This window comes from Bubalus kerabau, chromosome 11 (genome assembly GCF_029407905.1).
Source record: "Bubalus kerabau isolate K-KA32 ecotype Philippines breed swamp buffalo chromosome 11, PCC_UOA_SB_1v2, whole genome shotgun sequence".
Classification (NCBI taxonomy): Eukaryota; Metazoa; Chordata; class Mammalia; order Artiodactyla; family Bovidae; genus Bubalus; species Bubalus kerabau.
Genome location: NC_073634.1, coordinates 77,657,959 through 77,679,413, shown reverse-complemented (window position 1 = coordinate 77,679,413; position 21,455 = coordinate 77,657,959). Strand labels below are relative to the sequence as shown.

At 39.7% G+C, this 21,455-nt stretch overlaps 1 protein-coding gene across 11 annotated transcripts in view; it reads right to left on the bottom strand.

Moving 5' to 3' along the window:
• ITSN2 (intersectin 2) overlaps nt 1–18,936 on the bottom strand; it is a 127,225-nt gene extending 108,289 nt beyond the window's left edge. Inside the window, exon 1 of one of the 11 annotated variants that reach the window (XM_055540789.1) lies at nt 18,800–18,936. The gene's annotated coding sequence lies outside the window, so the exon portion shown is untranslated. Of the gene's footprint in view, nt 1–16,672; nt 16,725–17,156; nt 17,390–17,490; nt 17,636–17,952; nt 18,093–18,298; nt 18,352–18,413; nt 18,541–18,579; nt 18,668–18,688 lie in introns of those variants that run through there. The other 10 variants (XM_055540786.1, XM_055540797.1, XM_055540794.1 and 7 more) reach the window with 10 other exon arrangements.
• Nucleotides 18,937–21,455: the final 2,519 nt, after the last annotated feature.

Sequence of the window (21,455 nt, the reverse complement as noted above, 5' to 3'; positions counted from 1 at the left end):
CTCCCTACATACTACACATCTGGCAAAATACCAGTCTTTTGTAAATCCAACTCTCTAGTTATTACATGACTATATAAATGCTCCCTGGTCTCACTTTAAATTCCTGACTACTAACTCCAGTGTACCCCACGTCCTGCCTGACAAGTCCACATTTCCCTAGTTCATCTGCTCCCCTACTCTCTTAGAAGACTACTTCACACCCTGCCCTTTCAGTCTCCCAGACTCACATGTTACAAACACTTTTTATCCAATTTGTTGTTATACCAACTTTGTTCTTTTTATCAATATTTTCCTTTATGACCACTGAGTATGCTCTCATGCTAAGAAAGGTCTGTCTCATATCAGAAACGGCCCAAATTTTCATCTAGTACCTGTACATTTAAACATTTTTATATTTGATTTATTCAGAATTTTTTATTTTGAAATGGAATGACAGATATAAGTATAAATTATTTTCTCCACTTTTCCACCAATAATGATGTCTACCACTTCTTCTGAGACCATTTATGAAATAATTTAACTTTTACTAATTAGTGTAAAATGCATCTCTCCTCTTATACACTAAGTTTACTCATAGCCTGCATTTATTTCTGTTCGGTGGGTCTTCCTGTGTACTCCTGTCTTAGGGTTCTAACTACCATAGTGTTAGAATATGCAAATCCCTCTCTACTCACTGTCCTATTTTTTCATAATTTTTGAGACTGTTCTCAGATCTGTATTTTTTGCATCCTTCAGTACAGTCCTACTCTTGTCTCATTTACTTCTAGGTACTTAATGGTTACAGTAAAAGTGATATACTAACATATATTTTTGGTATACAAGAAACATATTCATTTTGGCAAATTTACGTTGCAATGTACACGTCTGGTTCATTTGCCTACTTGGTCCATGGTTGTCTGTCTTGAGACAAAAACACCAAATTCCAACAGAGGGACATGATAATATACCTAACCAGTACCCTTCAAGACAGAGTCATCAGAAACAAGTAAAGTTTGAGTAACAGTCACAACTAAGAGTAACAACAATCAAGAGGAGCCTAGGGAGCCATGACAATTAAATGTACTATATAGTATGGGATCCTGGTACAGAAAAAGGTCATTAGGTAAAAACTAAGGGAAAGTAAGTAAAGCATGGACATTAGTTAATAATAATGTGCCAACACTGGTTAATTAATTACAATAAGTGTACTGTATTAACATGTTATTAATAATAGGTAGAAGGGTGTATGGGAAACTCTATACTATCTGCTCAATTTTCCTGTAAATTTTAAATTATCCAAAAAAAAGTGCATCAATTTTTTAAAGAAGGCAAATATCACAGAAGTAGAAGGTTTAAGGTAAAGTTTGTACCTTTAAATTTGACAACATTCATCCAAAACAAAATGCCCACTTGGCCCATTTGTAAGAATTTATCTTAAGAAAATAATCCAAAGGAGGAAAATAGAATGCAAAGATGTGTATCATAGTGTCATCAACAGCAGAAAAAATACAAATAAGGTAATTTATCTAACGAAGAAAGGAACAAGAAAATAAGGTTATATTCACTTAGAATAAAATGCATCTATTCACAAATGATAATTTCAAGGTTATAGTAGATAGTCAATGTTTATGATACAATGGAAAATTTTTTTTTAAATATAAAACTCTGGAATAGGATGCAAATATTCAAAATTGTGAATTTATGTATATAAACAGAAGTTCAAACTCCAACATTCACTTGTTTTTCTTGGAGGTTGGTGGATGGGGCTGAAAATTCAAACCCTCTAATTCTCTAAGTCTTTCTGGTTATCTAGCCTTACGCTGTGGAGAAGGCAATGGCACCCCACTCCAGTACTCTTGCCTGGAAAATCCCATGGATGCAGGAGCCTGGTAGGCTGTAGTCCATGGGGCTGCTAAGAGTTGGACACGACTGAGTGACTTCACTTTCACTTTCATGCATTGGAGAAGGAAATGGCAACCCACTCCAGTGTTCTTGCCTGGAGAATCCCAGGGACGGGGGAGCCTGGTGGACTGCCGTCTATGGGGTCACACAGAGTCGGACACGACTGAAGCGACTTAGCAGCAGCAGCAGCCTTACACTGAGGCTATCCAGAGGTGCCACTCTTAAGTCACCTCATTAACATAAGCTCAGGTATGATGGAAAGCAACTTTCCTATCACTCAGGGAATTTCAAAGGTTTTAGGAGCTCTGTGCCAGGAACCAGGGACACAGACCAAATATACTTGTATTATACTATAACCATCCTTTAACCCTATAGCCAATATCATCCAGAACCTCACCTTGTCAATTTCTTTTTTTTTTTTCCCCTTGACAATTTCTTAGTCTATTATAAACAATATTAAGTAACAAGTCTGTTTTATCAAAAACATTTAACTGAAATTGCCAGTCTCATATCTCAAATCCAACCATGCTGCATATGATGGTAAAACAGCTACAGAGAAGAAGTATACTCTTCCAGCCACACTGTCCTGCAGAGGCCTTGAGAACCCAATATCCAAGCTGATTCCACAACACCCGAGCAAGGCCTGCATGGGAAGAGCTTTCACCAGCTACTGGTACTTTCCAATCTCAATCAAAACACAAACAGAAGAAGAGAGTAAAGGAAAAAGAAACTAGAAGTCAATGGATAGAAAAGCATTCATTTTCTTATTCTATCAAACCATTTTTTAAAAATACCAATTCATTTCAAGTAAAGCATGCAATCAGGGCAGCAAAAATAACACCTTGAATAAAGAGCAATCCAATCATACAAGAAAGTGAATATAAAATAATAAATAAATATTACTTTAATAATAAAATAGAAAATAGTAATAATAAATGTGCAGTGAGGACTTTCAAGGCAAACTCCAAGTACTGACAGGGACAAAAAATTATCAAGAAAGAATAAAAGAGAGCTATTCTAACATGGAATGAGTCACCCTTTTAAAAGATGTGTATCCAGAAAATATCTATCACTGGGAAGCGACACATAACCAAAGCAAGGTCTCACTTCCCCCAAATATCCCGAATCTCAAATTTACAAATTCTCTTCATCCATCTGAATTCTTTAATTTTGAGGGCCATGGACTTCTTTTTTTAAAAAGAAATTTGGCAAACCCAGTTTCTCTCTCTGGAAAAAACACAAATGCACAAAATGTGGTGAACAATTTCAAACCTTTCAGACTTTCAAAGCCAATCTGGGGAGTGCATGTACTCCACAGTTAAAACCCTTAATCATAACATACATTAATTTCCACTTTAAAAATGTATTAGAGTGGAACACTAGAGTGGGAAAGAAACCTTCCAATTATGTAAGCCATTCATTCTCAAACTATTCTAACTATTGACTACCTATGTGGAACAGGAAAGAGATTCAACCTACCTACGTGCTCCTATTTTTCAGTAGAAAAATAACTCTGTGATGAAGAAGTTATAGCAATGAAATAGTTATACAAATGGTCAACAAAATTAAAACAACATAATTCTGTGACTGCAATCAATTCAAGAATAGCAGAAATGGAACCAAGTCAAACTCAAGACAACCCAATGATACACTGAAACAGTATCCACTGTTGTGGGAGTGCATAGTAGGAATTTTTCAATTCAACCTGATGCTGCCAAAGTTTTGTAGAGTTAACATATTTCTTAGAAAAAAACTGAATTAGGACATTCAGTAAGCTCTAGAAATTGGTTAGTTTTAATACATAAACACTAAATTTCAGTAATCCTTAATAACTCAGATTTTAAGTAGCCCACAGAATTGAGGAAATTATTTGCATTTTAGTTCCATTCATTAGAAAAAGGCTTCTGACCTATGTCTTGAAAGACACTGGGAAGCAGGAACACAATCCAATAGTTTTCAACCACTGTGACTGTGCTCACCAATAGTATAAAATCTGTTGTTTACTCGCTAAGTTGTTTCAGACTCTTTTGTGACCCATGGACTATAGCCCATCAGGCTCCACTGCCCATGGAATTTCCCAGGCAAGAAATACAGGAGTGAGTTGTCATTTCCTTCTCCAGGGGATCTGATCTCTCCTACTAAACTGGATCCCTCATACCTTGCTGGTAGGAAAGTAAAACTATTCAGCTGCTTTGGAAAACAATTTGGCAGTTCCTCAAAATGTTAAGCATAGGTTACCATAAAACCCAGCAATTCCACCTTCAGATATGAACCCAAGAGAAATGAAAATATAAACCTATGTCCATATAAAAACTTGTACACAAATGCTCACAACAGCACTGTTCATAATAGCTCAAAAGTGGAAACAACCTAAATGACCATCAACTGATGAATGGATAAACAAAATGTGGTATACCCATACAATGGACTATTTGACCATAAAAAGAAATGAATTACTGACACATGGTACAATATGGATGCACTTTAAAAACAAACATTACAGTAAGTAAAAGAAGTCAGTAACAAAAGACCATGTATTCTATGTCTCATTTATATGAAATGTCCAGAAGAGGCAAATTCAGAGGCAAATCCATGGGTTAGTGGTTACCTGATGCTGGGAGGGATTGGGGGCAGGAGGAGAAGGGGACGACAGAGGATGAGATGGCTGGATGGCATCACCGACTCGATGCACATGAGTTTGAGTGAACTCCAGGAGTTGGTGATGAACAGGGAGGCCTGGCGTGCTACAATTCATGGGGTCGCAAAGAGGCGGACACGACTGAGCAACTGAACTGAACTGAGAGCTGGGAAACGGAGAAGGCAATGGCACCCCACTCCAGTACTCTTGCCTGGAAAATCCCATGGATGGAGGAGCCTGGTAGGCTGCAGTCCATGGGGTCGCTAAGAGTTGGACACAACTGAGTGACTTCACTTTCATTTTTCACTTTCCTGCACTGGAGAAGAAAATGGCACCCACTCCAGTGTTCTTGCCTGGAGAATCCCAGGGATGGGGGAGCCTGGTGGGTTGCCATCTATGGGGTCGCACAGAGTCGGACATGACTGAAGCGACTTAGCAGCAGCAGCAGCAGAGCTGGGAAATGGAGAGAGGATGCTAATGGGTATAGGGGGTTCTTTGGGACAAAGAAAATAACCTAAAATTAGTGATGATGCTTGTGCAATTCTGTGATTGTAATAAAAATAACAGAATTGTAAACTTTGAAAGGGTGAATTTTATAGTGTATGAATTATATCTTGATAAAACTGATATTTTCAAAAAGTATCTAATTTTCCCCACATGGCATATAAGGTATTTTAGGGTTTATCCTCTGCCTACATTTCCAGTGTTAGAATACCTTCCCCCTCCACCTCTATGCCATCTTATTCTTATTACCCCTCTCTGAATCTGTGACACTTCTCAGTGATACTTCCACTTAAAAACCTTCTTTTGCCACATCCTCATTTTATTTTGTATATATCTCCAATAAACTACATACCACCAAATACTGTAACCTTTGTTTTCATGCCTGCCCATCTCTATCAGACTGGGAGTTCCTGCGCATGTCTCATCTTCATATACCTAGTGCTCAGCCATTGGGTGGGTACTAAAATATCCTTTAATACAAAAGCTTTGACACTGAGAGATTAGCATCCTTTCAACTGCACTGAGGACAAGCAAGCTGACAATCTGGAAGTTGAACTTTGAAAGCAGATCAACCAATTCGAGTTCTAATCCCAGTGTAGTTACTTTTAGTTTAGGAGACTTGCACATGACATAGCTTCAGTTTTCTAACTTATAAATGTGATTGATGGCATCTAAATGCCAGGCTCTTTTAAGGCTCAGGTATCATGTCTGTAAAACATCTGGCACACTGATGGTGCTCATAAATGATGGCTGTTACTACTATTACTTCATATTTATTTTCAACTATTAAGAATTGGCTTAATTTCACTGAATTGGTATGACAACCGCAGTTGTACCAATTACTAATAAAAAGGAGATGTTTTTCTTACAAATATTGATTACATTTGAGTAAAAGGTGATTATTATTTCTACCAAGAGGCTTAGGGCCCCAAATACACAAAGCATGTTGAGACTCAAAAGCTTCAAAAAGAGAACTGCTCTACACAAATTTAGTTCTCAGTTCTAGTTCTGCAACTTAACATCTTCAGTTTAAGGTGTCTGAATATAAACTGTGAACTTGGACTTCTATAAATGTTAAGTTTAGTCCACAAAGAATCGACCAATAGGGCAAAAAAAGAACAGAAATGGTAAACTAATAACTTAAGTAGCTAGTGCTCCGATTATGAAGATCTAAATTAAACCAATTTTGGAAGAATTAGTCAACAAGTCTGAACAAGACAATTCACCCACATGAAAGGGGAAAAAATACCTAAGAATAGCTTGTGACTCAGCCTGCACTGCTGTAAGGGTGGGCTGGTGGGAGCTGGCTAGTTGGTCTATCCCCTTCCATCTCATATTAGGACTAAATATTAAAGCAAAACTATTTACTTGACTTGATTAAGAAGTATAGAAGGAGAGGACTTTCCTGGTGGTCCAATGGTTGAAGATCTACCTTCCAGGTCAGGGGACATGAGTTCGATCCCTTGTCGGGGAGGCAAGACCCCACATGCTATGGGGCAACCAAGCCTGTGGGCCACAGCTAAGACCCCACACAGTCAAAAAAATAAGTAAATATTCTAAAAAATAGTATAGAGGGAAAAAATTCAGGTAGATGCTTTACCTTCAAGTAAAATATCACCTCCCTAAAACAAAGATAACTAAGTCCTGAAGCTATTATTTATGCAAAAGAAATAGTAAAGATTTGTCCATACAAATATTTTTAGACTTCTGCTGAAAACAAAATTAAAAGATATACAATTGGAGAAAAAGCAAAACAAATATGATAGTTATCATTTTTAATGTACATAGACCTACTTAGATAATGAAAACACTAAGACTTTAAATAGACAATGTCCAAAGAGGAAATAAAACTGGCTAATAGATGTTAACATTACTAATCAATCAAGAAAATGCAAATTTTTATTTTGTTTCTCCTTATAGACTTACTTTAAAAAAAAAAACAGACCCTAGGGCTAGCAGTATTAGGGCTAGCAAAGGTGAGAAGAGAGGAGGGTTACAGACATACTCATGGGGGTGCAAACTGTCAGAGCTCTTCAGAAGGTAGTGTGAAAATATACAGCAAGAATCCTAATAAAGTTCTTATCCTGTAAGTCAATGATTTCATTTCTGGAAATCTGTCATAAGGAAACAATAATAAATGTGGGAAGTGCTTTACTTACAGTGACATTTACTGCAGCTATTATTAGTTACCAGAGAAAAACTGGAAACGATATGAGTATCCAATAAGGGGAGAACACACTGAGCCAAGTATTATGCTGTCACTTCAGTCAAATTCATAGTGATATGTGAATTATATGTCTAGATGGATCTGATCTAGATATATATAGATAAATAGATCGATCTATCTAGATATATATAGGTAGATAGATTGATCTATCTAAATATACAGATATATCTATATGTAGATAGATACCTCATTAACTTTTAAAAAAAAATTTCAGGAAGATTATGTAATAATCTGGAAACTGGTTATGCTTTTATAATTTATCAGTTCAGTCTCTTAGTCATGTCTGACTCTTTGCAACCCCATGGACTGCAGCACGCCAGGCTTCCCTGTGTATCACCAACTCCCGGAGCTTGCTTAAACTCATGTTCATTGAGTCAGTGAGGCCATCCAACCATCTCATCCTCTGTCATCCCCTTCTCCTCCTGCCTTCAATCTTTCCCAGCATCAGGGTCTTTTCCAATGAGTCAGTTCTTTGCATGAGGAGGCCAAAGTATTGGAGTTTCAGCTTCAGAATCAGTCCTTCCAATGAATATTCAGGACTGATTTCCTTTAGGATGGACTGGTTGGATCTCCTTGCAGTCCAAGGGACTCTCAAGAGTCTTCTCCAACACCACAGTTCAAAAGCATCAATTCTTCGGTGCTCAGCTTTCTTTATAGTCCAACTCTCACATCCCTACATGACTACTGGAAAAACCATAGCCTTGACTAGACGGATCTTTGTTGGCAATGTCTCTGCTTTTTAATATGCTGTCTAGGTTTGTTATAGCTTTCCTTCCAAGGAGCAAGTGTCTTTTAATTTCATGGCTGCAGTCACCATCTGCAGTGATTTGGGAGACCAAGAAAAAAAAGTCTCTCACTTTTTCCACTGTTTCCCCATCTATTTGCCATGAAGTGATGGGACTGGATGCCATAATCTTCGTTTTTTGAATGCTGAGTTTTAAGCCAGTTTTTTCACTCTCCTCTTTCACTTTCATCAAGAGGCTCTTCAGTTCCTCTTCAATTTGTGCCATAAGGGTAGTGTCATCTGTATATGTGAGGTTATTGATATTTCTCCCAGCAATTTTGATTCCAGTTTGTACTTCATCCAACCCAGCATCTCACATGATGTACTCTGCATGTAACATTTGCCAACATCCACTGGAATTTATAATTTATAACATACTATAAATGTGTATTTATCATTATTAAAAAGAACAAATAACAATCACTGAATACTTACCAAACACCAAGCCTGACACTCAGGTCTATACTTGCCGCTGTTATTGAAACATCATTGATACCATCATCATCAGGTATCTGAGATGGGCCTAGAAGTCTGCGGCCCAGGGCCACTCACCCATTGTGAGCCTAGGCCAAGATAAAAGTCATATTTTAAAGGAGGTCTCAGTGTAAACATTTTCATAGGCCCCTTGAGAATGTTAAAAAAAAATTTGAAATTGAATTTTAATTATTTCAGAAAAGAAAGGTACAGTAACCTGACCTACCTCCTCTCTCCAAGCACAGGCCAGAGGAGCACCCCTCGATGACCTAACCAAAGGACAGGCCTGATTATTACTGTTACATTTATTGAAAAGTCATTATGAGATGGTCACACTGAACACATATTATTTCTTCATCCTCACAAAAACTCTAGGGATAAATATTTTATGAAACTGCCACTTTTTAAAGAAAAGACAAGTGAGGCTTAGTGAGATAGTTATACTCACAAAGCTAATAAAAGACTAAACTGTAACTAAAACCCCAGTCGGACAGCACAAGCCATGTTCCTAACTACAGTGCTGTATTGTAAAACATGTACAAAAATACGTATGTAAAAACAAAGAGCAAAAACAGGGTGGTGGGAGACACCAAAATGTGGTTGTAATTGGTTGTTGGAATAACTTTTCTCTTACTTTTCTTTTTCTCTATTTTACAAAGTTTCTTCAATCAGCATGAATTATTTTCATAATGAAAAAAAGTTTTAGTTACATGATGAGATATAAAGAGGAGGATTTGAAAAAATATCAAATTAAATGACAAATAAATTATATTGTCAATCTGTAAAGTGCTCACTTCTTCCTCAAGACCAGCAGTCAGTATACCTCAAGACTAGAACCAGAGAAGAACGTCTCTTAGTCTTGTATCAAAGCTAGAACAACAGAAACGCAATGAAGGCCAGAGAGAAAAGACATTGAGGTCTCGGGCCATGTGCTGACAACCAGCAAAGGGCGTGCAGGAACCCAAGTCTTCACAGAGGGCTGCAGAGTTTCCTCTCTCCCTAAGCCCAAGGCTTCCACTTTCGGCAAAGGCTGCCAGTGGGCCTTCCCCACCAAGTCACAAAACTTCCCTGGGCATTTCAAGATCTTATCAAGATTATACCAGGACCTGCCAACTTCCCCTGCTCCTGTCACACTGGAAAAATGAGGAAGTCAGAAAAGAAACTGAGCTCTGTTTTATAACAGAAGAGCTCCAGAAGAAAGACTGAAATACTAACACTAGACCAGGTATGCTAGGTGAAGGAGGGATTTATTACATCAAGCTTTCCCAGAGGCAAAGCTGATAAACCTCAAAATCACTGTAAATCACTTGTTGTTCTCAGTACGGGAAATTCCCATGTGTGTTTGCACTCAGTCTCTAGGCCCCCCTCTTTCTGCCTCCTTCCCCACTGGCCTTCAAAGTTGAGTTCCCGAGTTAACTTCCTTAGTGTAAGTTTCTCTATTTTACATTCTGGGAAAGTTTTCTTCTTTCTTATATCACCAACAGTATCATGAGCACCTTTAATTCAAATCAACAAATATTTACAGAGTATTCAGATATACAGCATCTGTATAAAATGTATAAGAGTAGGGAATATACAAGAGGAATAAGACCAAAAATGATAACTGCATGTAAGTGCAACAGGTATAAAGAAAAGACAGAAGATGGGCACCTAACTTTGCCTTGGGGAACTAAAGAGTTGTTAGATGACTAATCCCAGAGAAAATAACTTCTAAACTAAGAAATGAAAAACTGAACAAAAGGTATCACCCATTAGGCTAGGAAAAGAGATTCTAAGGAACTGAGAACAGAAATGGGCAAGGACACAGAAGAAAAAACCGTTTGAGAATTTAAAACATACTGTCAGAGTACTTTGTAAATGGAGCTAATAACTGCACCTACCTCATAGAGAAGAGATATTATAAAAATTAAATGAGTTAATTAATATAATCAATTAGTATAGCAGGAGATGTAAGAGACACAGATTCAATCCCTGGGTTGGCAAGATCCTCTGGAATAGGAAATGGCAATCCGCTCCAGTATTCTTGCCATGAAAATTCCATGGACAGAGGAGTCTGGTGGTCTGCAGTCCATGGGGTCACAAAGAGTTGGACACGACTGAGTGACACACACACGGTGATTACTACATAAACCCTAGCTATTATCATTACAATTGATAAGAATTTATTTACAAAGCTAAGATACAAACTTGGAAAAAAAAATTTATACCTATAAGCAAAGAGTTACTATTCTTAGTATTTAAAGAAATCTTAGAAATAACCAAGAGATGAACATGCCAATGAAGTGAGAAAAGGACAGAGACAAATATTTCTCAAAGAAAAAAACTTTAAGTATTACCTTATTAATATTAGAGCTTCCCTGATAGCTCAGTTGGTAAATAATCTGCCTGCAACACAGGGGACCCCGGTTTGATTCCTGGGTAAGACCCGCTGGAGAAGGGATAGGCTACCGACTCCAGTATTCTTGGGCTTCCCTTGTGGTTCAGCTGGTAAAGAATCCGCCTGCAAAGAATCCGCCTGCAATGCGGGAGACCTGGGTTCAATCCCTGGGTTGGGAGGATCCCCTGGAGAAGGGAAAGGCTACCAACTTCAGTATTCTGGCCTGGAGAATTCCATGGACTGTATAGCCATGAGGCTGCAAAGAGTTGGACACGACTGGCCAACTTTCACTTCACTACTAATATTCAGAGAAAGAAAAATTAAAACAAGGGTCTTTATCAAATTATTAGATTTAAAAAGAAGTGTTCCTAAGGATGTGGGGAATCTGGTTTCATCTGGTTAAGAGAACACTTTGGTACTGACAAGTTTTTCTGGAAGACAACTTGGTGATACATTTACGTGGGCCTTAGAAAGTATCCACACCTTTTGACCCAATATTACTGCAACTACTAGAAATTTATTCTAAGGAAATAATCATAAAGACAGATATGGTTACAAGGATGTTAGCTGTGGCACAACTTAAAATAACAACAAAAACAACTATAAACTACCTTAATGTTGAGAAACAATATGAGACAGTGATACAAGCACAGGCTATAGAGTCAGAATAAGTTCATAACCTATGGCTCCCACTTACTGGCTGTGGGATCTTGGGAAAATTACCAAACTTGTCCTTGCTCAATTTTCTCAGCTGTAAAATAAATAATCATAGAACAGCTCTTAAAGAGAGACTAAAGACTAAATGAGCAAAAGTATGTAAAGTGTCTCAAAAGTAACCAGGATACAGTAATATCAATAGGCGTTAGACATTATTAACATCCAGTATCAATGGCACCCCACTCCAGTACTCTTGCCTGGAAAATCCCATGGGTGGAAGAGCCTGGCAGGCCATAGTCCATGGGGACTCTAAGAGTCGGACACAACTGAGCGACTTCACTTTCACTTTTCACTTTCATGCATTGGAGGAAATGGCAGCCCACTCCAGTGTTTTTGCCTGGAGAGTCCCAGGGACGGGGGAGCCTAGCGGGCTGCCGTCTATGGGGTCGCACAGAGTTGGACACGACTGAAGCAACTTAGCAGCAGCATAAGCAAGACAATATTATTTAGCCAATAAAAATTTTATTGTAGATAAATATAAAGTAGAACTATGGTTTTGATAAATGCTACTAAACTAAAAAGCAGATAACAAAAGCAGAATATATACTTCCATTTTTCCCAAAGAAAAATTTCTAGATGAGATCTACCAACATATTAACACTCAACATTTCTCTGGATAATATGATTCTTAAGGACTATAATTTTCTTCCTTCAATTTCCCTGCAGCTTTCCAGTTTTACACAAGGAAACTTATGTTAACAAAAATAGCATAAACCAAAAGTCTACAGAATTTAAAAACAAACACAATATAGCACTTTTAGAAAAAATCAAAGTAAGGTATCTATTCTATGCTATTTGATAACTAGTTTATCTGCTCTAGGTTCACGTTGTACCTGAGGTTTTTTGTTTTCTGGCTTAAGTTACTAGAAAATAGAAATATTAAGACATCTACCGGGTCCAAACCAGATAGGGAATGATAAACATTTCTGTTAAATACAATGATCTGAAATACTATTAAATTAACTCATAAAATGTGTACAATAATCCTCCCAATTTTGAATTCTTTAATAATTTTGAATGAGGCAAACTCTTCTCTCCATTTACCCCTACCCAACTGCCCACACATTCCCTAGCCCCATTTCCTACCTTACTTTTCTCCATAGCACTCAGCAAATTCTAACTCCTAGACATTTTTGTCTCCACTCCCCATTCCTGAATACAAGTAGCACAGGGCAGGGTTTTTGTGTGTTTTGTTTACTGTTTATACTCTCAGTGGTTGGATCAGTTCCTGGCATGAAGACATTCATTATTTGCTAGAAGAACGAATGAATTCAGTATCAAGAATTATGAGTGACTTCTGTTAGGTTTAACTTTTTAAAGAAGAAAGAGGCTGAGAATAAAAGAAAGTTAAAGCAGAGGGCAGAAAAAGAGGGAAGAGGAGCTTCTTTTCCCCCCATTGAAACCCCTAGAAAGATAAAGTTGGGGTAAAGTCAACCTAACGAGGAAAGCAATAGTAAACATGGATATAAGAGGGAGCTGCAGCACGTACTTTTTCAAGATGGGATGACCACCACGTTATAAAGACTATAAAACCCAGGTCCCGGAAAGGAGTGGTCAGAAAGCTTTGAGTTATCTGTATCCATCTCAAACCTGAATGGCATGGCTCTTTCCATCTCAATCATCCAAGTAACTCAGCTTTCAGGGAACAGTGGAACCCTAGATCCTGGATGTAGGAACTAGGATGCTGGAAGGAGGAAAAAACTTCAGATTCATGGAAGGAAGGGACTTCTCTGGCAGTCCAGTGGTTAGGATGCAACACTTCCATGGCAGGGAGCATGAGTTCAATCCCTGGTCAGGGAACTAAGATTCCACATGCTGCATAGCCAAAAAAAAAAAAATATATATATATACACACACACACACACACACACATATGGAAGGAAGACCAGACACCAGAAGAAAGGAGAAGTGGGGAGGGAAAGTCTTCTAATACAGGTTGTCTAAGCATTTCACTGGAGCTTTAGCAGAGGTAAAGCCGAAAATACTTCTAGTGAGAAGAGAATAAAGGGAAATTAAATCTCAAGTCTTCTTTATCATTCAGGTTTTCAGGGCTTACCATAAAGTTAGAGAATGAATGCTACGCAAGCATTCCTAGTCTGCTTCATTCTCAGCAAACTTCATTAATCTCTAAGTTCTCACTTATATTCACCAAAAAGTATTTCATACTCATTAAAAGGGCTTCCCACGTGACACTAGTGGTAAAGAACCCGCCTGCCAATGCAGAAGACGTAAAGGACACAGGTTCAATCCCTCAGTCAGGAAGAGCCCCTGGAGGAGGGCATGGCAACCCACTCCAGTATTCTTGCCTGGAGAATCCCATGGACAGAGGAGCCTGGTGGGCTACAGTCCATACATAGCATCGCAAAGGCACAGTCCATAGGGTCACAAAGGGTCAGAAACGACTGAGGCAACTTAGCGCACACTCACTAAAAGTAAAGTCCTCAAATGTTGCATAATTTGTGAAATTAATTAATTTGACCTACTTAATTCTCATATTTAAGCAATCATTCTTAAGTGTGGAGGAGTGGCAAGGTGGTGAAGAAAGTGTCCAAATACCTATTTTTAAGCAAAAATGAAATGATACAGCAAGTTATCAGTGTCCTCCAAACTGTCCAAGCAAATCCTAATGGGTCCTTATCTATGTGGGCTCTGCAGTTTGACATTGTTCTTGGTCATTCTTTCCCGTTATCAACCTCATAGTAGCCAAATACTCCTCACACTGAAAAGTAGAAGTTATTTAAGCATGTGGATTCAAAGACTTCAAAGTAATAAACCAAAGCAGTAGCTTCTTTTCCAGATACAGAACATTTGCTTCTTTTAGGCTATGCCTCCCACCCTCCCCCAAATTAAGGGGACTAAAAATGCAGATTCTTTGTTGGGAGAAAGGATTGTGGCTAAGTTCTACTCTATTTTCCAGCCTTCTTTTATGGATTGTTTTGATGGTAAGATTAAACATCAAGAGCAAAATTTTCTTTAATAAATAAAAAATAGAAAGAAGACAAAGTTCAGTTTTGAAATTTCTCTTTGAAATAAGTTGGAATAATAATATGTAACATTTATTAAGCACTTATACCAAGCAGAAATCACTGTGGTAAGGACTTTATATTCCATACAACAGCACTATGAGATAGGTACTGTTATTTTCCTCATTTTACATATGAGGAAACAGAAGCTTAGAGAATTAAAAATAAGTTGCTTAAAACAGATATAAGCAGGAGGCTTAACTTAAAGGCCTGTACTTTTACCCAGACCAAAATAAATAAAATTTTTATTGAAATACATATACTTTTTCTAAAATGAATATGCACTAGTGAAAAAAATGATCTAGAAAACATAAAACAGTTGCTTAAGTAAAACAAGTTAAAAGTCTGCCATCTGGTATTAGATCTCTAAATGTCTACCATAACCACTGCTGAATAACTTCACAAACAAATCATTCAGTGTCCTCATATAGCTGTGAAATTAATTTAATTAATCTCTCAGAATATTTGAAAATGAAACATGGTGCCCTCTTAGAGTTATACATTATTTCTTGATGTATTCGCTCAGATGTATTCTTTTCTGCTCAGTTTCCTTCCTCCCTCCCCCACTTCCTCTCTGCCTGTAGATCATTTAAGACCAGTTCAGTTCCTCCTTCTCAAGAATACCTATATGCACACTCTACCCAACAGGACTCTAATTTAGTCGCTGTGCTCTGTAGGTAGAGAATGGAAAAAAGTAAAAAACAAACTCAAGTAAAAAATACAGCGTTTCTGATGCAGCTTCATCTATAGGACTATTTTTTTACAGAACTAATCCTAAACATTATTTTTATACTTCACACTTGGAGTCCTGCCTTTAACAATTGGCACACAAAAACGTCTGCCTATTTTTAGCCTTTCTTCATAAATATTAATAGTTATTCCATACATTTTTCCATAAATAAGGTACTGAAAATATTAGAATATAAAAAAAGAAAAACAGGCACACGCACTGTTGTATGGTAATAAAATACCACCATATTTTGAGTAAGGTAATTAGTTTATTCTGAATCATTTCTGGAACTTGTTAATATAAATGCTTTACAAGTAAATATAGTATATAAAAATGCTACTTATTGATGGAATAATATGTATCAAAACTTTCATTCATTTACTCAACAAATACTGAATGCCCAAATTACCTTCTGTTTTCATTTCTGAACCAAGATGAATGTACCAGATAAGGTACAGGTGCTGAAGTTAGAAGAATCTTGGTTTGAAACCTGGCTTACTAGCTCAGTGACCTAGAGTAACTCAGTTAACCTAAAGAAGCTCTGTTAACCTCCAGGTTAACATTTCCCTTATCTATTTGATGGGTGGGAAAGAACTACTCATAGGGTCTCTGTGAGCCTAAATGATTATATAACACAACACAGAGCCTGGGAGGCAGTAAGTGTTCAATAAATGACAAAAATGGTAAATATATTTTAATACTGAGGAAAGTAGCTGAAGTAGATACCCAATAAATGGTCTTTTTGTCTTACTAGATAGAAATTTCTGAAACTCTGCATTAAAGATACAACAAAGTAAAAATCTTAAGGTTATGTAAGAAAATTTACACTTTAAAAAAGAGATATGGTAAGTCTATAGAGTGAAAAAAATAAAGGAAGAAAGAGATGGGTAAAGAAGGTCTTGAAAGCTGCTGAGTTTGGGTGATGGATGTATATAAGTTCCTTTTACTATTCAAATTTTGTGAAAATACAAATTTTTTAAAAACTATAATTCTAATCCCAGCAATTGTAGAATAAATTTTCTCATATTCTGGTGAGATCTGGATTTTAGCCATGAGATATACTGAACTAACAATAATACCTCCCTGCTCAATAATTCAGTACAGGTCAAGTTTTCTCAAACAATTCTACCTTTTGTTATAAAGGTAAGCAAAAAAAAAACAATTACATGCATTAAAGTATAAAAAGATGCAAGCTTTCGTGAGGCTCATTACTACTATATTAAATCAGCAGCCATGCACGTTTTTTTCCATGGCATCCCAAAAAAAACACAAAATTCTGTCCTTAAATGAAGCTTTTAGAAACAACTTTCACCTTACCTACTTTTGAAGTAATAAGGAATATATGTCAAGCATATCTCAATAAAGCTGGGGGAAATAAATTACAAGGGAATCGTAGGCACAGCCAAAGAAACCTAGCACATCAAAATTGCTACTATCTTTAAATTTTGAGAGACGTCATTATTAATTTATGTAAGGGTTTTACGTGATGGTTCTAGATTGTATTCAGGTTTTACCACTGATTAACAACATAGCAAAGAAGTACAAGGAGAGAGGCAATTACTTTTCTTAAGAGGCTTAAGAAGCTTAACCTGGAGTCTATCCTACCTAAATTAAGCTGACTAGGACAACACAAAATTTCAAGGCACGCTCGCCTATTTCTGGGTAAGCAAGTAAACCCTAGCAAAAACAAACTAGTGCATTTAGCAAAACAAACATATTTGTGTTAAGTTTAATTCCTATCACAAAGTATTCTATCAAAAATATTCCTAATAAATACAAGTCTCAAGTGAAGCATACTTGCCATCAGCAATCACTCGACTGTAACGCACAGGATTAATAAATCCAAATACATCATCTTTTTACAAAATGCACAGCCATCTGCATTTCAGCCTCGGTTTACCCATTCACTATACACATGCAGGCGTCTTCAAAAAGAATTATAAAAGCAATCAACTTTTACTCTGGTCCAAGAGATTACAGCTCTCCGTGCTTCCTGTATACCCTGGAAGTCAATAACGCTGAACTCAAATTGTAACATTTCCCAACTTTGGTTTAATGAGAGCGGCGGACTCAGAGCATCCGCCCACTGGCCTCTCGTGACTCGGGCTACTCTGACGCACTGGGATGCGGCTCACCTGACATTCCGCACCAACCATTGCCAAGGAGGAAAACCAACTCTGTGAAAATAAAATGGGGCTCCGAGGAAGCGGGCGGGTGCCCCTCAGGGCTGGTTCGCTTCTGCCCGCACCCCGAAAGCGAGGGGGCCAGCCGCCGCGTCCGCACCTGCCAGAAGAGGCCGCGGCTGGGGTCCAGGGTTTGGCCGCGGGGAAGAGGCAGCCCGGCCCCGGCTCCTGGCCGTCCGCCCTGGCCGCGCCGCGGGGGCAGGAACCCGGGGCCGGAGGTTTCCGCCCGGCGCCGCCAAGACTGCCAGGGGCCTAGTTCGGGGGCCTCCCGGGTTCCCGAGGGCCCGTCCGCGTCGTGCGGGGCGCGCAGCCGCCTCCCGGCCCGGCCCGACCCGCGAGCCTCCCCGCGGCGGACGCCGCAGCGCCCGCACCTGCCCCGCGCCCTGCCGCAGCCCGGGCAGCGGCTTCACCCACCTGGCGCGCCCGCCGCGCCTCCCGCACGTCACAGCGCGACCCCGCGCCCCTCGGCACCAGCGGCGCGGGCGCGGGCGGATGCCGGGAGACCTGTTTGGCAGCCGCCGCTGCGCGCCTGCTTCGTCGTCAGGCCGCCGACAGCGAACCTGTTGCGCAGCCTGTCACGGCCGCTCGGGCTCCGCGGCGCCGCCTCAGCCCCACAACATGGCGGCCGCGGCCTCCGCAGGAAGCCGGGGGGCGGGGAGGGAGGCGACGGGCCGGGCAGTTGACGGCCCGCCCGCCCGCTGGCGGGCACTGACTCGTACTCCCTTGGGAACCCGAAATTGGCCCGGGCGCGGCTCCTCACCCTCGAAGTCCCGAGGCCGCGGACCCCGCGGGCCTGGTCCACATGCTCGTCTCTTCCCTCGGGGAGGCCCTGAAGCCCTGGACCCGCAGCCCTTCCTGGAGGGGTGCCGACCCACCTGGCTCCTCCTCCCCGAGGTGACATGCTGGGGTTGGGTGATGCGTTTCCTGCCACCGCAGACCCCAAGGTTTCGGAAGAGGGCCAAGGGGTGTCCAGCACGTCCCTGATGCAGGCGCCCCACCTCACCCCAAGTCCCTGTGCGGTTCTCTCTGGAGCCTCCTCACCTGGGAGCTCAATTCCCCTGGAATGGGGACGGGGCGGGCATAGGTTATTCCCACCTTTGTTCATGGGTATGTTACCGGCCTTCCCTTCAAATACCCAAGAAGGACTCACTTTCATCGTACCTAACAGTCGTCCATTCAGCGTCCCTCACCCTCCTCTATAACAAACAAAAAAGGACAAGAAAGGAGCCTTCCAGCCCTCATCCACACGCAGAGCAGCTACCTCGAATACTCTGGCCAAGCAGTAAGAAGATAGTCATCTCTCCGTGAATTCCACGACCTGGGGCCCTCCACCGGATGCTGAACTTTCTTCCCCACCTGAGAGCCGCCTGACAGGTGAAGCTCAAATTCAGCCTCTGTTTTTTCTCCCCTTTCAGCTCCTAGTCTCTTCACAAAAGACTAAATAACTCAAGTCACCACCATTTATGGGGGGCTTGGCCTTGACACAGCACTTCTTCAAGAGAAAGGCTTTTCGTTATTTGAGGTTAGAGGTGGCGTTGGTGGTTTCTATGGGCATAACAAAGTGGGGGTGCAAGACCCAAGATTTTTGTTGGCTTTACACGTGGAGTGTAGGATAGACCCATGTACAAAACTCATACACCATGACTTGTTGGAAAAGGAGAAATCTGTGCAGAGGAAAATATCCCATGGCTTCCTTTCATTGTTACACGTTGGGGCATGTGAATGTAGCCAGTGGACTTAAGAGGCGTGACTCCGGAGACCAGGCCTATCTGAACTAGACAGGCAACTCCTGTGAGGAACTTAGCAAACATCAGTAATGATAAACAGGCTTTTCCCGCTCTCACATTCGATGTTTTTCCTAACTCTTAGATTTGGACCTGACTTAGACTTGATAGACAGGTCCTGAGTCAGTGACACAGAAAAACCTGACTTCCTTGTGTTAGCCTAGGAAGGCATTTATCTACCAGGGACCAGTCAGTCTATCCTGTATCTGCTAGGGACCAATCAGTCTGCAAACAAACCACCCAAGCTACAGACAGCACTCTTGAGCACATGGTCTTATTCCCATGACAGACATCGCCAATTATTTATGATCCCTTTTGGAGTCTGTGCTTCAGTCCAAGCCTCTGAATCCTTCTCAACGAAATTCTCCAAAGGGTTGGTCTGTAAGGTGAAACCTATTTTTATTCCCAATAGGCCAATTGATAGCCAGTCTCCATTTCCCTCCCATTGTCTGGTCAATGTCATTTGTGTTTCTGGGTTCTGGACCTGATACCGTTCACCCTGAGTCCTCTTTCTTTCTAAAGGAGGAGGCCAAATCCTTGGTAGGACAAAAATGAACCTTATAGAAAGAAATAGTTATAAAGAAATTTAAGGAAAAAATTTAAGTCTTCCTAAAATAGACCAAAAAGCTAAGAACCTCTGATGGAAATTGAATACAACTGGAAGCCTACAGTACCCCAAACACTAAAACAATTATATCCCAGGGTTCCATTCAGAGCTCTGAGGCCAGTGTGTCCATCCTATCCTACTCTTTCAGCATTGATGATTCATATGGGTGATAGCACCACAATCCCAGTTCTTTGACTTCCTCTTCTCATCACGGGGTGCACCTTGAAACTGTATCTGTAATTTCTCCCCTTAATATTTCCCAAATCCTACCACCTCTTTTTCACTTCCTGTGCCAAGTGGAAATCAGATACCTGGAGGAACTAAGTACTATCTAAAGACGTATAGACATACCTGTCAAGCCTTAAGAAGATTAGGAATTATTGTAGGGTGAGAAGGTTGAGAAATTAGGTAGTGGACTAAGTATGTTACATTTCTCTTCCCCAAGTTCTGCCACAGATTAGGACAGAGTGAAGGCCTGTTCCTGGTAACTTCGCTTTTACCATAAGAGCATTTAATCTCAATGTTTTCCTTCTTTGCAGTGATTCTCCCTCCCAACCATATATATTCTATATTCTAGCAATCTCCGTTTCTGTTGGTTTTCAAAGATTTTTGTCCCTCACCACATTACTACCCGTCAACCCACATAACAAATTCTTAGTAATGGGAAGAGGCTCAAATAGAGAGCAGAAGCAATTCCAGACTCTAAGCAGCCCATAAGATAAATACAGAGTAGGAAGGCTATGAGCTAATATGTAATACCTCTGCAAGTAATAAATCTCCCAAGACAGTACTATAAGCAATTTATAAAGAAATTAAGAGAAAAGGAGCAAAAAATAGTTTTTTTAAAAATTTATTCAGATGCTTAGCATTTTTGGTGTGCTTCATTCTTCCCCATTGAATGAAGGTTTCCATCTTATAGTTCCCTTCAACTTGAGCTTCTTTTAGTGTTTCTATTAGTGCGGATCTGTTGGCTACAAATCTTTTTAGTTGTACTTTATCTGAAAATATTGTCATTTTTCTTTCATAATTGAATAACATATACCCTGAATATAGAGTTCTGGATTGACAGGATGGTTTTTTAGTTTCAGCATTTTAATGGTGTTTTTCCATTCTCTCTGGCCTCCATGGTTTCAGATGAAAGTTGGCTGCTTATTGGATCATTTTTCCCTCTGTGTAATATGTTATTTTCTCTTGCTGCTTTTGAGAGTTGCTGTTAGGCTTTGGCTTTCAGTAATTTGACTCTGGTGTACATCAGTGTGAACCTTTTTTGTGTTTATTCTGCTTAGTGTTCATTTATTATCTTGTATCTACAAATTTCTGTCTTTCATCAAATTAAGCAAAGTCTTAGCCATTATTTTTTAAAACACTTTTTTTCTGCCCCATTCTCTCTTATCTCCTTCTGTCATTCCAACTACATGTATATCTGAGTATTTGATACCACCTAGGTTTCATAGTTGATGTGCTGTAGGAGTGGAACACTATTCCACCACTGAACACCAGAAAACCCTGGCTCTCCCCTTCTGATC